Consider the following 17,250-nt stretch of genomic DNA (forward strand, 5'->3'; position numbering starts at 1 on the left):
TTGATTGGTTAAGGGCTGCCAAGTACCTCAGTACGTTTGACCTAACATATGGGTACTGGCACATTGCCTTAACTGAGGGGGCCAAGGAGAGGTCAGCAATCTCTACCCCAGATAGACACTTTCAATTTAAAGTGATGGCATTTGGGATGAAGAATGCCCCTGCCACCTTTCAGAGGTTGGTCAACCAGGTGTTGGCTGGGCTGGATGAGTTCAGTGCCGCCTACCTGGATGACAATGCTGTGTTTAGTTCCACATGAGAGGAACACCTGCAACACCTCCGGAGAGTGTTAGAGGCCCTGCAGAAGGCAGGCCTCACTATTAAGGCGAGCAAGTGCCAAATAGGGAAGGGTTCTGTGGTGTACTTAGGACACCAGGTGGGGAGTGGCCAGCTGGCACCCCTACAGCCTAAGATTGACACAATTCTGGTTTGGGAGCCTCCCAAGACCCAGACAGAAGTGAGAGCCTTTTTAGGTCTCACAGGATATTACAAGAGGTTTGTTAAGGGATATGGGGCCAGATGTAGCAAAGCGTTTGCGACTCGCAAACGGCGAAAAACGCCGTTTGCAAGTCGCAAAAGCCTCACCGGAATGCAGAAATGCATTTTGCGAGTCGGATCCGACTCGCAAAATGCATTTCTGACTCGCTAATAGGAAGGGGTGTTCCCTTCCTATTAGCGACTCGCAATGCTATGTATATTCATTTGCGACCGCAAATGAAGGCGCAGTTACCATCCACTTGAAGTGGATGGTAACCCAGGCGCAAAGGGGATGGGGTCCCCATGGGACCCCTTCCCCTTTGTGTCTGGCACAAAAACTAATTTTTCAGAGCAGGCAGTGGTCCAATGGACCACTACCTGCCCTGAAAAATACCGAAACAAAAGGTTTCGGTTTTATTTAAGGAAAACGGGTTGCACTTTGCAAAAAAAAAAACTGCTTTATTTAAAAGCAGTCACGGACATGGTGGTCTGCTGTTCCCAGCAGGCCACCATCCCCGTGAGTGCCCTGACTCTCTATGGGGTCGCAAATTGCGACCCACCTCATTAATATTAATGAGGTGGGTCTTTGCGACCCCATAGCGAGTCGCAGACGGTGTCTGAGACACCGTTCTGCATAGCAAATTGCGAGTTGCAATTTGCGAGTCGGAAGGACTCGCAAATTGCAACTCGCAATTTGCCACCTACCTACATCTGGCCCATGGTACCATTGTTACCCCCTTAACAGAGTTGACTTCTAAGAAGCAACCCAGGAAAGTGATATGGACAGAGGCTTGCCAGAACACTTTTGATGCCCTGAAGGCTGTCATGTGCACAGCACCTGACTTCTCCAACGAGTTTGTTGTGCAAACAGACGTCTCAGAGCATGGTATTGGAGCAGTACTCTCACAGCTTAATGAAGAGGGCCTAGATCAACCCATAGCCTTCATTAGCAGGAGGCTACTACCCATGGAACGTAGGTGAAGTGCCATAGAACGTGAAGCGTTTGCTGTGGTCTCGGTACTGAAGAAGCAAAGAACCTACTTGTTTGGGGCTCACTTCCGAGTTCAGACCAACCACAGGCCGCTCATATGGTTAATGCAGATGAGGGGTGAGAATCCAAAACTGTTGAGGTGGTCCATTTCCCTACAGGGGATGGACTTTACGGTGGAACACCGTCCTGGCACAGAGCACACCAACGCTGATGGTCTGTCCAGGTTCTTCCGCCTTAGTGATGAGAACTCCCATGAGGTTGGGAAGTTGCTCCCCACTTTCAGCTGGGGGGGGACACGTGTTAGACTTTTCATCCTTAACATGGTCTCCCTTAACCTTTTGCCTGTGTTCCCCAGGTTGTTGATGTGTGCTCGACTCTGATTTTACTGTTTTTGTTACTCTGGGCACTTTATCACTGCTAACCAGTGCTAAAGTGCAAGTGCTCCTTTACAAAATGTGTATGTAATTGGTTTATCCATGATTGGCATATTGGATTTACTAGTAAGTCTCTAGTAAAGTGCACTGAAGGTGCCAGGGCCTGTAAATCAAATGCTACTAGTGGGCCTGCAACACTAGTTGTGCCACCCACATAAGTAGCTCTGTAATCATGTCTCAGACCTGCCACTTCAGTGTCTGTGTATGCAGTTTTAACTGTAAATTCGACTTGGCAAGTGTACACACTTGCCAGGCCTAAACCTTCACTTTTCTTACATGTCAGACACCCCTAGGGTAGGCCCTAGGTAGCCCCAAGGGCAGGGTGCAGTGTATGGTTAAGGTAGGACATATAGCAATGTGTTTTACATGTCCTTATAGTGAAATATTACTAAATTCGTTTTTCACTGTTGCAAGGCCCGTCCTCTCATAGGTTAACATGGGAGCTACCTTTAAATCTGATTAAAGTGTGGATTCCATTTGGGAGCGGATGGGCATGTGGAGTTTAGGGCCTCCAAGCTCACAATTTAAAAAATACATTGTTTAGTAAAGTTGATTTTAAGACTATGGCCCTCATTACAACCCTGGCCGTCGGTGTTAAAGCGGCGGTAAGACCGCCAACAGGTCGGCGGTAAAAAAAATGAAATCACGACCATAGCGGAAACCGCCAACATAGACAGCCACTTTAACACTCCAACCGCCACAGCGGTACAAACAAACAGCATGGCGGTCACCACCAACAGACAGGCGGAAGACAATGTACCGCCCACACTATTATGAGAGGCCAATCCGCCACCTTTTCCGGGGCGGAACCAATGCGAACAAGAACACGGCAGAAACAGCACTTGGAAGGGAAAACACTCACCTCTACACAACCCACGAGGAACCAGGACACCATGGATCCAGAACTCCAAATCCTCCCTGAGATAGTATTCCTGCTCCTCTACCAGGAGCACGAACGACAGTGGCGACGGCCATGGTGAGTACTGCACATACAACACAGGGGAGGGGGGAGGGAAAAGAAAGTGACACACACACGCAACACCCCCACCCCCACCATCACCCACAACAACAGACACACTAATACATGCTGCAACATTACATTTACACCCCCAACCCCTCCTGGAAGAACGCAATGACAAAAGGAAATGAGTTGAACGATTGTAATCAATAAAAATCCATTAGTCAAAACTTGAAATACAGTATAAACAATTATGTACTCCAACCATACAAGTCCGGATAGTGTACCATTCATAGTCCGTGGACCACTGGGCCCAAAATGCATGGGCGAGGCCCACACTCGATACCAGACTCCAAACAGAGAGAACACTGCAGGGGCATCAGATCGAAATGAAACAGGCACCTGAGGGGGAAGGGAAGGGGGGGCACCTCAGCCGGATGAGTGCACAACGCTAGCTCCACGAGCGGGCTCCATGCCCATTGATGTATCCTGGGGAGTGCAAAGCCAAAGTCTCTCAAGCCTCTCCAGTGGGTGGTTTAGCCACTGCTTTATCCTGGGGTGTGCAAAGCCACAGTCTCTCAAGTCTCTTCAGTGGGTGGTTTGCCCACTGCTTTATTCTGGGGAGTGCAAAGCCACAGGCTCTCAAGTCTCTCCAGTGGGTGGTTTGCCCACTGCTTTATCCTGGGGAGTGCAGAGCCACAGCCTCTCAAGTCTCTCCAGTGGGTGCTTTGCCCACTGTTTTATCCTGGGGAGTGCAACGCCACAGTCTCTCAAGTGGATAACAGTCTCCACTGGTTCTGGAGGGGGGTTTGTGCCTAGAGTGCTTCATCCTGCCAAAGACTCAGGTAGTGGATGCCTTTCTCCACTGGTTCTGGAGGAGGCTTTGTGCCCAGAGTGGTTCATCCTGCCAAGGACTGAGGTAATGGATGCCATTCTCCACTGGTTCTGGAGGGGGCTTTGTGCCCAGAGTGCTTCATCCTGTCAAGGACTGAGGTAGTGGATGTGATACTCCACTGGTTCTGGAGGGGGCTTTGTGCCCAGAGTGCTTCATCCTGCCAAGGACTGAGGTAGTGGATGTGATACTCCACTGGTTCTCGAGGGGACTTTGTGCCCAGAGTGCTTCATCCTGCCAAGGACTGAGGTAGTGGACGTGACACTCCACTGACAGTGGTGCAACATGCAAGCTGCCCAGGCTCCTGGAACTGACCACCAGCCTCAGACGACTGACCACTGGGGATGGCAGCTATGTCTGCGGTGGTGCCACTGGCTCAGGATGCCGCGGGGCGGCTGGCGGTGCTGGTGGCGGTGTCAGTTGCGGCGGTGCTTGCGGCGGACTCTGTGGCATCGGTGCTGGCGGCGGCCTCTGTGGAATCTGTGCTGGCGGCGGCCTCTGCGGAATCGGTGCTGGCGGCAGTGCTGGTGGCGGTCTTTGTGGCGGCGGGCTCAGGTACTGCGGTGCTGGTGGCGGGCTCAGTGACTGCAGAGCTGGTGGCGGGCTTAGTGACTGCGGTGCTGGCGGCGGTCTCTGTGGCGGCAGTGCAGGTGGTGGTGCTGGTGGCGGTCTTGTCCGCTGTGCAGGTTGGGGTCGACGTGGACCTGCCCTTGATTTTCTGGCCCTTCCCCACCTTGGATGGTAGCGCAGCTGCCTTGCCACTTTCCACTTTTGTTTTGCCTGAGCCCTTGGTGGCAGGTGTTTAAGCCTTCTCCCTCTGGGATATGGGCAACTTTTTTACTTTTGGAGGTGCCGGAATGTCCTTGCCCTCGCTCCGTGGGACAGTGGCAGCCCTGTTGCTTGGTGCACTCCAAAATCCCGCTATTGCTGGCACCACTGTGCCCGGTGATGAGGTGGCTGAGGTGCTGGGTTGGGACCTGGAAAGGCGAGCCCTAGGGGACGGACGGGGGGGAGGTGTAGGGAAGAGGTCAACATTTGATAGGAAAAGCTTTTTAGACACACTGAGATGGTTAGATGGAGGGGGTTTGGGAGTGGAGGTAGAGGTAGTGGATGTAGGAGGTGTACATTTGCTGACTTTGGGTGAAGGTGCATGGGCTGGAGGCTGTTGTGAGGTGGATGGCTGTTGGGTTGATGTGTGGCTGTGTTTGTGTACTTTGGGAGGAGGGCTCACAGACACACTGGGAGAGGACACTCGGGATGTGTGGATGGTAGTGGGGGTGGTGAGTGCACGTGAGCGGTGTGTGGTGATGGGCGTGCTGGTGATGGAGGTAGTGGCTGAAGATGTAGTGCATGCAGATGTGAGTGGAGATGAGACAGGGAGGGAGGAGGGAGACGTGGAGGAGGGAGACGTGGAGCAGGGGGACACAGTGGAGGCAGTGGATGTTGGTATGTGTGCATGGGTATGATGCTTGTGTGAGTTCCTGTGAGATGTGTGGTGCTTATGTTTGCCTGAGCCACCCTTGTGTGTTGATGTGTGAGCATGCTGGTCTGATGTTGTGCTTGGGATAGGTTGAGGTACAGGGGATTGGGTCTGGGTGGAGGAAGTTGGAGGGGGGAGGCTGGACACAGGGACAATGGCTGCCATCAGTGCAGAGGTCAGAGCCTGAAATGCTCGCTGTTGGGCTGCCTGGCCAGAATGAATGCCCTCCAGATATGTATTTGTTTGTTGCAACTGCCTCTCTACACCCTGGATGGCATTCAGAATGGTAGACTGCCCAACAGTGAGGGATCTCAGGGGGTCAGTACCCTCCTCACTGAGGTCAGCAGTGCTGACTGGGTCAGGGCCTGAGGTGCATGAGGCGAAGGAGATGCCTACCCTCCTGGGTGAGCAGCCACTGGACACACGCTGAGGGGCTGCTGGGAGGACAGTGCTGGTAGGGGGAGTGGCTGCTGTACCTGTTGATGCGGGGGGCACAGAGGGGCCCGCCACCGCAAGGGAGCTTCCATCAGAGGAGGAGTTGCTGTCGCTGATGTCACCTCCTGTCCCCGCCGTGGAGCTCCCCTCGCCCTCCGTCCCACTGGTGGCTTCAGACTCTGTTGTCTCGCCCTCCAGGGCCATGTGGGATGCAGCTTCCTCCTGCTCCGGTGGCACTGCTCCTCCGCCTGATGATGCTAATGCACACAAGAACAGGGAGACCACAAAAAGTGGGGGGGGGAGACAGAAGAAAGACATGTTCAGTTCATCCAATACTGCTACCGTTGCGGACAGTACAGACACAGCAGCCCTCTGCACTCTGCCATGCACTTACGGTTCCCTAATTAATCACAGGGACATGGGGTACAAGGCCTATGCCCGATTGCTGCACACATGGAAGTCACAGGAGCCTGACTAGGTGTAGATGGCTCTTACCAATGGTGGGGTTGGGGTGCCACATAGCCTGCCTCACGAAGGGACCTTGCCTACAACACTCGCCCTGGCCTAGGGGAACCCACAGCCCACCTCCCCCACCCAGACACCTCGTAATGCGCGCAGAGTCAGATGGATGTGAATGTACTCACCCCATTGTGGCTGCTGTGATGCCTTCAAGCGCCCATCCAACTCCGGATACACCACCGCCAGGATCTGGAACATCAGGGGGGTCATGGTGCGCCGGGCACCCCTCCCACGTTGGGAGGCCATCCCCAGCTGGGCCTCCGCCGTCTGTTTGCTCCAACGGCGAATGTCTTCCCATCTTTTCCGGCAGTGGGTGTTCCGTCTGTGGTGGACCCCCAGGGTCCGGACGCCCTTGGTGATGGCACGCCAAATATCCTTCTTCTGGTGGGAGCTGACCAGAGGAATAGTACAGGGGAAAAGGATAATCTTTAACGGTCCGGACCGTCACAGTCATTGACCCACGTTCCCACCCTTGCCCTGACGCACGTACGTCAGGGCAAGCATCCGCTCATGCAAGCCTCAGTCCCTCCCCACCCTGTATCTTCCATCCACACCACTCCAAACAGGCATTGCCCATACAGCATGCTCACAGTGTACTCACCTGTTTGTCTGGAGGACCGTAGAGTAGTGTGTACTGGGGGAGGATCCCATCCACTAACTTCTCCAACTCCTCCGAAGTGATGGCTGGGGCCCTTTCCCCAGACACGAGCCATCGTCGCTTCCAGACTGAGGTCACAGCAGCACTTGCAGTGTAGGTCCTCTCCTGTCGAAGGTCAGGTATCAAGTGAGTGAACAGGGAGAAAATGGCGGTCACGTCCGCGGCGGTGCATACCGTCACTGCCGGCGTACATCGTCATTGGCTCCTGGGACCCATAGGGTCCAATGTTAACCAATGCAGGATTGCGCCATGGTCTTCGACCGCCTACCGCGACGGTGTACAACGCCAGCGCAGTTACCTCATATCCCCGTGTCCCACATTACAGGTCAGGCATCCACCATTTCAGGGGGCCACATGGCATTAATTTTAAATGCTTCACACCTATCTAGGCCTTGCATACACACAGTGACAGGCACATTGCGGATTGACAAATGTGTGCAATAAAATATTTTTTTAATACCTCAGTGTTGGCTGACTCTGTGCTCGCTGTTCTCGTCCATAGGGCATGTCCGCTGGGGCAGGTGAGGAGATGGAGGCATCCTCCGGTGTACAGACTGCTGGTGGACCTGTCGACAATGGAAGACAGACACATCATTATCACTTATAGACTTGATTGTGCCACAATCCAGGAACTGTGTGCCCAGTTGGAGCCAGACCTGATTTCAGCTATCCACCATCCCACAGGAATCCCCCCTCTAGTGCAGGTCCTGGCAGTACTCCATTTCCTGGCAAGTGGGTCTTTTCAAACAACAGTGGCCATTGCATCAGGGATGTCCCAGCCTATGTTCTCAAACGCGTTATCCAGAGTGTTGTCTGCCCTGCTGAAACACATGCGCAGCTACATCGTTTTCCCTCAGGTGGAGGATTTGCCCACAGTGAAAGGTGACTTCTATGCCCTGGGAAATATCCCCAACATCATAGATGCCATTGATGGGACAAATGTTGCATTGGTACCCCCCCCGCAGGAGTGAACAGGTGTACAGAAACAGGAAGAGCTATCATTCGATGAATGTGCAGATGGTGTGTTTGGCCGACCAGTACATCTCCCATGTGAATGCCAAGTTTCCAGGCTCAGTGCATGACGCTTACATTTTGAGGAATAGCAGCATCCCTTATGTGATGGGGCAACTCCAGAGGCACCGGGTGTGGCTAGTAGGTGAGGACAAGGACCTTATACAGAGTGAATGATTGTCTGGGTCTGGGGGTTGTCCCTAAGGGTTAGTGTGTGTCTAACAGTTGTCCCTCGACATTTGCAGGTGACTCTGGTTACCCCAACCTGTCATGGCTACTGACCGCAGTGAAAAATCACAGGACAAGGGCAGAGGAATGCTACAATGAGGCACATGGGCGAACTAGGAGAGTGATCGAAAGGCCCTTCGGCCTCCTAAAGGCCAGATTCCGGTGCCTCCATTTGACAGGTGGTTCTCTCTACTACTCACCAAAGAAGGTGTGCCAGATCATTGTGGCCTGCTGTATGCTGCACAACCTGGCTTTGCGACGACAGGTGCCTTTTCTGCAGGAGAATGGTCCAGAAGGAGGTCTTGTGGCAGCTGTGGAGCCTGTGGACAGTGAAGAAGAGGAGGCAGAAGAAGAGGATATTGACAACAGAAACAAGAGGATATCGACAACAGCAATACTTCCAGTGAGACATGGGTAAGAAGACATCACTGCTTCCTACATCTCATACAATTGTTAGACCTATCATATGTCTGTCACTTTCACCCAGTGTATGGACCCTGACTTGTCACTTTACATTTCCATTTCACAGATGTGGGTCCCACTGTGTGACCTCTGCTATATTACCTCATGGACTAGAGCTGTGTGACATAGGTATGTTGACAATACAATGGATATTGCTATTTTCCCTAGTTATAGCAAATACACATATGTGAATGCACAGACTGACTCCAGATTGTTTTGTGATTCAAGGGTGTTTATTTAAGTGCAAAATAGTGGAGGGGGTTGTAAAATGGTCAGGGGTGATGGTGGAGGAATGTCCATGGCAGAGTCCAGTTTTTTGTCTCACAGGTGCATTGTCCAAAGGGGCATAGGAAGTTGAGCTAGGGCAGTTTAAGGATGGACAGGGTGACGAAGTGGGACAGAAGGATGACATTCAGGGTGGTCTCATTTCTTGGCGGGGGTCTTGGTATTGTTCTCTGTCTTTGTCCTGGATCTCAGGGACCGTTTGCGGGATGGTTCTCCATCTGCAGGGGGTGGGGTGCTGGGGTCGTGGTCCTGTGGTGGTGCCTCCTGTCCACTAGTGCCGGCGGAGGTGGTGGGCTGTTCATCATCGAGGCTAGTGTCAGGGGCCCCTTTTTGTGCCACAGTGTCCCTCCTGGTGTTCACAAGGTCCTTCAGCACCCCTACAATGGTGACCAGGGTGGTGTTGATGGACTTGAGTTCCTCTGTGATCCCCAAATACTGTTCCCCCTGCAGCCGCTGGGTCTCCTGAAACTTGGGCAGTACCGTTACCATCGTCTCCTGGGAATGATGGTACGCTCCCATGATGTTGGCGAGGGCCTCGTGGTGAGTGGGTTCCCTGGGCCTGTCCTCCCCCTGTCGCACAGCAGTCCTCCCAGTTCTCCGGTTTTCCTGTGCCTCTGTCCCCTGAACCGTGTGCCCACTGCCACTGCCCCCAGGTCCCTGATGTTCTTGGTTTGGTGGGTTTGCCTGGGTTCCCTGTAGTGGTGGACACACTGCTGCTTGATGTGTCCTGGGGACAGAGGTATGGGCCCGCTGGGTGGGTGCTGTACTGGTGTTTCCTGAGGGGGGAGGCTCTGTGGTGGCATGTGCCAGTGTGTGGGGAACCGACTGTCCCGAGGTCCCAGATGGGCCGGGCTGGTCATCTAGATCCAGTTGGACAGAGCTGCTGTCATCACTGTGTGCCTCTTCTGTGGGGGGGGGGGTGGACATGTCTGGAACCTCCTGTCCGGTGACGTTGGGTAGGGGTCTTGCAGGGGTGTAAAGGCATGATTATTGCATCTGTGTGTGCCATTGTGTGCAATGGGTGGGTGACCCTGTACCCCAGTGCTTACATTCTTGTCTAGGACCTTGTGTGATATTTGGTTTGGGGATCTGTGTGGGTATCTGTAGTGGACATGCTTTGGTGATGGGTGTCCATGCTTTGGTGTCGCATGCAGGGCTTGGTATTGGGATGTGTGGGTTCTGATAGTGGGACATATGTGAGGTGTTGGAGTGATGGGGGGGGTGAGGGTGCGGTATGTGATAGCATGCAGGTAGGGTGGGGGATGAAATAGTTAAGATTTGACTTACCAGAGTCCATTCCTCCTGCTACTCCTGTGAGGCCCTCAGGATGAAGTATAGCCAAGACCTGCTCCTCCCATGTTGTAAGTTGTGGGGGAGGAGGTGGGGGTCCGCCGCCAGTCCTCTGAACTGCAATCTGGTGTCTTGAGACCACGGAACGCACCTTCCCCCGTAGGTCGTTCCACCTCTTCCTGATGTCATCACTAGTTCTTGGATGCTGTCACACTGCATTGACCCTGTCTACGATTCTGTGCCAGAGCTCCATCTTCCTAGCTATGGAGGTGTGCTGCACCTGTGATCCGAATAGCTGTGGCTCTACCCAGACGATTTCCTCCACCATGACCCTGAGCTCCTCCTCAGAGCACCTGGGGTGTCTTTGCGGTGCTATGATGTGGTGTGGGTGATGTGTGAGGTGGTGTGTGTTGTGATGTGTGAGGGGACGTGTTTGTTTGTGTTGTGTGAGGTGCGTGGATGTTGTGTGAGTGATGGTGTGTGCCTGTGGATGCTAGTTTGTTGATGGTGGTGTCTCTCTCTGTGCTTCATTCTTAATTTTTGTCGTAGGGGTTTGTGGGTGTGTGTTTTATATTGTATTGTGTGTGTGGGAGTGGTGTGTGTATGTGTATTAGGTGTGTGTAATTTGAATTGTCCAATGTGGTTGTGTTTTGTAAATGTGTGTGTACTTTGAGCGCGGCAGTGTGTACCGCCAATGGAATACCGCAGTTGAAGGACAGCCGCGTGGATTCGTGGGTAGTGATAGTGTGGGCGTATTCCTGTTGGCGTGACGGTGTTGGTTTTGTTATCGCCAGTTTATCACTGACCTTTGGTGTGGCGGACTTGTGTGGGTGTCTGGATTTTGGCGGATTCTGGCCTGTGGGTCGTAATAGCAGTAGCGGATTTCCGCCGCCGCAGCGGTGTGTTGGCGGTCTTCTGCACGGCGGTAAGCGGGATTTACCACCAATGTTGTAATGAGGGCCTATGTGTTTGAAAATGCCACTTTAAGAAAGTGAGCATTTTCTTGCTTATACCATTTCTGTGACTCTGCCTGTTTGTGGATTCCCTGTCTGGGTCAGTTTGACAGTTGAGCTGGTTGCACCTCACACTAGACAGTGACACAAAGGGAGCTGGAGTGTAGCCTGCATATCCTGATGAGCCATCTGTGCTAGGAGGGAGGGGAGGAGTGGTCACTTACACCTAAAAGGGCTATGCCTGTCCTCACACAATGCAGTCTCCAACCCCCTGGTGAGTGTCTGGGTCCTGGCCTGGGCAAGGCAGGATTTCACATTCAAAAGAGACTTTACTTTGAAGTAGGCCTACATCAAAGGAGAAATTGGGTATAAGAAGGGCACCCAAAACCACAGACTTTAGAAACCCTTCTGGAAACAAGAGGAACCTCTGCCTGGAGAAGAGCTGAAGAGCTGAGGAAGAAGAGCTGCCCTGCCTGTACCTGTGCTTTATGGAGCTATCCTGCAGTTCCTGCTTCTCCCAGCGTAAGAGAGCAAAGACTGGACTTTGTGAGCCTTCCATCTTGGGAAGAAATCTTCAAGGGCTTGATTTAGAGCTTGTCTCCTGTTGTTTGAAGTCTCAGGGACAGCAAAACGTCTCTCTGCCAGCACCTGGAGTCTCTGGAGAGACTCCTACTCTGCCCTGTAGTGACTATCCAGTTCCTGGGACCCTGAAAAGAGAAGCTGGCAGCCTAAAGAAAAGGAAATCCACACACAGAGCGCCGTGCGGGGAAAAGATTGACACAACTCTGCTCTGTGGCTGAAGAAACGATGCGCCGCAAGCTCTGCAGCTGAAAATCAACGCTTGCCGTAAACGCGACTGAAGAATCGAAGCACGGAGCAGGAGAACCAATGTGCAGCATCGCTGACGGAGGCTGGGAGATCGCAACCTGCGCTGGGTGGTTTTCAGATCAACGTGTGGCTGGATTTCCAACTCAAGTACCGCTGGGTGTGTAAAAACAACGCAAGGCCTGCCCGGACCCTAGAGTGCTGACCAGATCGACGCATCGCTCTCCTGTGGAGAGAAGAAACGATGCACCCTGACCCAGCGAAAGGAGAAACAACGCAAGGTCCCGCTCGTGAGTGGTATCAACGCCCTGCAAGCCCTTTTTTGATGTGCACCGCTCGTGCGGGGTTAATTTTGATGCACCTAAGGTACATTTTCACGCTAACAGTGTGTGTTTAAAACTACTTAAAGACTCTTTTTGCATTTTTATTAATAACTTGACTTGTGTATTGTGCATTTTTGTTGTTTTGGTCTTGTTTTGTTAAGATAAATATTTTCTATTTTTTTAAACCTGTGTTGTGCCGTTTTGTAGTGTTTTCAATAAGTTACTGTGTGTTTTGGTACAAATACTTTACACCTAGCACTCTGAAGTTAAGCCTACTGCTCTGCCAAGCTACCAAGTAGGAAAGCAGGGGTTAGCTGAGGGTGATTCTCTTTTACCCTGACTAGAGTGAGGGTCCTTGCTTGATCAGGGGGTAACCTGGCTGTCAACCAAAGACCCCAAGACCTAATTTCTGATCCTCACAGGACCACATTCTTACCATTATGTGAGAGGTTTTGGGTACTATCTTTGGATCATCCTGTATGGACTGTATCCCTTATCTCTCTGTATATGTGATGCTGCTAGGGGATGTTTTGGACCTTCCTATTTGTACCAAATCTTCAGATTAATGTCATTGCTCAGTATCAGGTTAGATTTAGATTTCATTTTGAACCTACTGATACTACACTTGTCAACCTCAAGTCCCATTTCTATCAAGGCCTTTCATTTTCCAAAGGGCTATATGTTTCTAGTTTTAACGTATGTGGGGCAGTTAACCCTTACATATTATTAATGTATAGTTCAGGTGAGGTTATTTGCTAACTTTCACAGTGTTCTTACAATTCACTTTGTGAGCTTTCAGAAGTTTTAACTTACAAGAAAACAAGAACGGATTAGGTCAAGCCCTACTAGCGACAAAATTGGAGTTAGGGCCAAATGATAGTCCCAGTTCTAGTAATGGTCATTCAATGGGGGTTAAATCATGTGAAGATAGATTAACAACGTCATATTGTTGTTACCAATTGCATCCATAATTAATTGGTTGTCATTTGGGCTTTTTTTCTCCATGAGGGGCATGATCCCTTTGGGGAGCGGCACCCCTCTTCATATGGCTCTCTACCTTTTCTTGGTCCTCTTTCTTTTGGTCTTCCTTTTGAACTTCTTGTGGTGCCTTGTCTGCTATGATATCGCTTTTGTGCGCGTTGCCTTTGTAGACACTGAGGAGTCTTTCTGCATGTTTAAGTCAGAGCTCCATTCAAAACTGGATTGTTGCCTTTGCATAAACACTATTCTTAGGTCTTTACAAATACCATCATAGCAAAAAAGTGAAGAATCCCCCTTTTGTGTAGTTGTGCTTGTCACTTAGGAATTTTATGTTCTTCCTGGTCTATTTCTTCTTGGACTTTGTCCAGTAGTTTGTACATTTCTTTTAGGGATACTTAGTCATCATCCCTCAATTTCTGTATTTCAAACAAGATTTTCTTAGAACCTGTTTTGGTGTATTTGATCAGTAATGGCATCATTGATTTGCTTCTTCTGACCATTCCTCCAACAGCTTGGATACCTTACATAGTTACCTTGAACCTTTGCCATAGATTCACCTGTCCTGGACCTAGAGTGGACAACCATCCTCTAAACAATTGTCAATGTGCTTTAGCAAATCTTATATCATATTTTTGATGATTAAACTTTGATGGTGTGGTAATATGTGGAGAGGTTTAAGAAAAAATGCTTTTTCCATAGTTGTCTTTAATGTCTGCCTTCTTGACTTCATCATACTTAGATAATGTTTATACTGTATTCAAAAGGGCAAATACATATCTTATTTTTGGTTTGTACTTTGTGGTGCTATCCTGAGGACTGACATTCCAACAAAACCTTTGCGCTTCAAATAAATATGCTATTTAGGTAATCTTTCCAGTCAGTAACATATACTTTTCTGGTGATTACTCTTCATATTTTCACACAATCAAGAGCAATTTGAGTAGACTTTTAAAAGCTAAACAATTATTAGTGATTTGTTATTCTAATGTTTTAGCAACACATCCAATGGTATCTTGCTGTTAAGCATTTTGTGCCACATGGCACGTCATCAGGGAGCATTCCTTTGAAATTAATTTCAGGCAAGATATATTATGCATTTAGTGGTACAATTTTGAATTTAATTATTTGTTTAGCTGGATTGGCTCTGGCGACAAATGGAGCACCAAAAAATCAAATTTCCTTTTAATTAAATATATGATATTAAAACATGCTAAGGATACCACAGAAGAAAGTGTGGAATGAAATACAACTGAAGAAAACATTAAACAATTAAAATGTGTCTTCAGCAAGGAGAGAAACCAATGGATTCAAGCAAGGGTATTCTCTTAATATCACACAGGTAGTAGAATAGGTCAACAATTACAGATTATGGTGAGGTGCTTTCACCCAAGAACATGTCATTTTATGCACTCTAGACATGTGTCCATTGTTAACTTCAATACCACATCAGGCAAAGATTTATACTGCTGAACATCAATTATTCAAGCATGTCATTAGAGGTGTCACTCTTCTGACTTTATTATGTAACAAGCATTTGCAATGTAATGGGTCTCACATTTACTCGAGCTATTAGAGCTATTAGCGTTGTAAATTCCTAACTGGACTTTTCTTGCCACTTAAATTGAAAATGAAAAGTAAAACAGTTGACATAAGCCAGCCCATTCAAATCGCCATGGCTGCCATGAGCATGAACGTGTAGGAGAGACACAAAAAGAAAAAGAGGTTTGATCACAGTCAAACGTATCATCAATTGTGCAATTATCCATGTAACAGGGTTGATGTTGAAGGCGGTAACCAAACCGCCCAAGGAGGGACAAACGTAAGGCCTTTACCAATGATAACAAAGGATTTTTGAAAGGCAAGCCCATGAACAGGTGATAGTGATGGGCATGCTGTGGGCGTAGGTAAAGGCCACAGATAGCTTACAACAGGTCAGAGTGCTTGCACGCTCGACCTAAAAATGTCTTTCAAGTGCTTAATTGATTATTGCTGTATCTGAGTGGAACATACAAATGGGACCATCATTTAATTATATGTTCATGAGGAAGAATGCATATGATAAACAAATATGGAAAATAGTATTTATCAGTTTAATTCAGGTTAATTGATTACTTGTTTATAGCGCAGACTGCCTCATTAGAGAATTTAGAAAGTATCATTTACACATTAAATAAGAAGCATGATAGAATGTGTTTGTATGGCCAATGAAACAAGTGTACTTTTTTCAATGTTAGCTCGCCTTTTCAACATCAACTCAATGATAATTGTATATAAAAGTGAGACAAGTGAAAATAACCTTTTTAATAATTACAGATTTAACAACAGATTAACACCAGCTAATAAATAATTACAAGTTTCACCCAATTATTCTGAAAAAGTAATTACCCTAGTCAGAGGTTGGTAAGAGTCAAGTGGACTTTATCGGATGAGCAAATATCAAAAGATGTGTGAGTTATTCTAACAGTACAGTTATGTGGAGGTGTACAAACAGAACACTTATGCTGGAAGTGCCTTTCTAGAAGCATCATGAAAAGCAGAAGAGATCAATAGAGAATATGTAAACTTATTGCATAAGATATTCAAAGAAGAATTACTATTTACATTATAATATTTACAGCAAAATGAACAAATAGAATTTAATAGAGATCAAGAATTCAAACAACCTTAATGGTCAGCAAATATTTGCATGAATATAAAAGAAATGTTGATGCCAACAGATATAGCAGAATAAAATAGGAAGCCACGATATGTTAGCAACAAAAACGCAGAGTCACGTATTTATGATGTGTTCCTTGTTCAAATGTGTTTACTGGATCATTTGAAGTATGGGAAGAGCATAGCCTTAAAATTGTCTATCCATTATTTGTGGGTTGGTATATATGAACCGGCACATGTAAACATCACAACTTTATTTAATGAAACCTAAGAGCAGGATCCAGACAAAAAATACGACCACACCAGTAGTACTGCATTTTTTTAACAGGGTTAATAATTGAATCAAAACTGTTTATAGTTAGTAGATGAAGCTGTCAAGAGCCAACACAGGAATAAGATTATTTCTTGGAATTTGAAACAAAATATGTATTAAATGGAGGCCTTAGAACCCTGCAGATTAATAGACAGACTGGATTTGGGGTGCTGTGTTTAGCAGAGGTTAACACTTACAATATGTGACATAATACAGTGATTAGTAACATGATTTAGAATGGAAATACAATGAAAATAGAGAACAAACTAACAAGTGGGGTTGGGAATAAAAAATCTCATTATGTGATTGATAAGGCTGATCTGAATAAAATTAGGTAAGTCAGCTTATGAAGTTAGCATCTCAGAGCAATTGTTACACCTCCTTGGCAGTGAGGAAAAAAAATTCTGAGTCAGAAAGTATACTTAATTTACCAGGTTAAGGAAGGAAATTGGTGCCAATCCATAATCTGTAGATGTGTTATATTTTACAGTTGATAAATGTTTAAATTAATATTGATGTCAATATTAGGAAGAAGTGCCATAATGTGCAAAATGTTTACAGTCAATATAAAATTAAATTCTATTGAGCGTGATAGAAAGAAAATGTTAGAAATTGGGTTTCTGGTTGGTAGAGGTATGCTTTATGCCCAAGTAGGGACCACAATCCTAGTGAGGGTAAGTCACAACACAACCTAAATTATCCTGTGCTCACCCTCTGGTAGCTTGGCACAGAGCAGGCAGGCTTAACTTAGAAGGTAATGTGTAAAGTATTTGTGCAATAACTCATACAGTAACACAATGACAACACCACAAAAAGTACTCCACACCAGCTTAGAAAAAGATAATAATTATCTGAATAAAACAAGACCAATATGACATAAATCCAAAATGCACAAGTCAAATTAACACTTTGTAGAGATTTAAGTAAGTCTTAATTCATAGGAATCAATGGATTTATCTCTTTAGCACAAATTACCTGGGATGGGTCAAAAAAGAACAACCCTGTGGGCCACAGGGGAGGTGAGGCATCAGAAAGTAAAGCGATGCATCGATTTTTCTGGCACAGCAGAGGTGATGCGTCGA

Source organism: Pleurodeles waltl, chromosome 9 (genome assembly GCF_031143425.1).
Source record: "Pleurodeles waltl isolate 20211129_DDA chromosome 9, aPleWal1.hap1.20221129, whole genome shotgun sequence".
In the NCBI taxonomy this organism is placed as follows: domain Eukaryota; kingdom Metazoa; phylum Chordata; class Amphibia; order Caudata; family Salamandridae; genus Pleurodeles; species Pleurodeles waltl.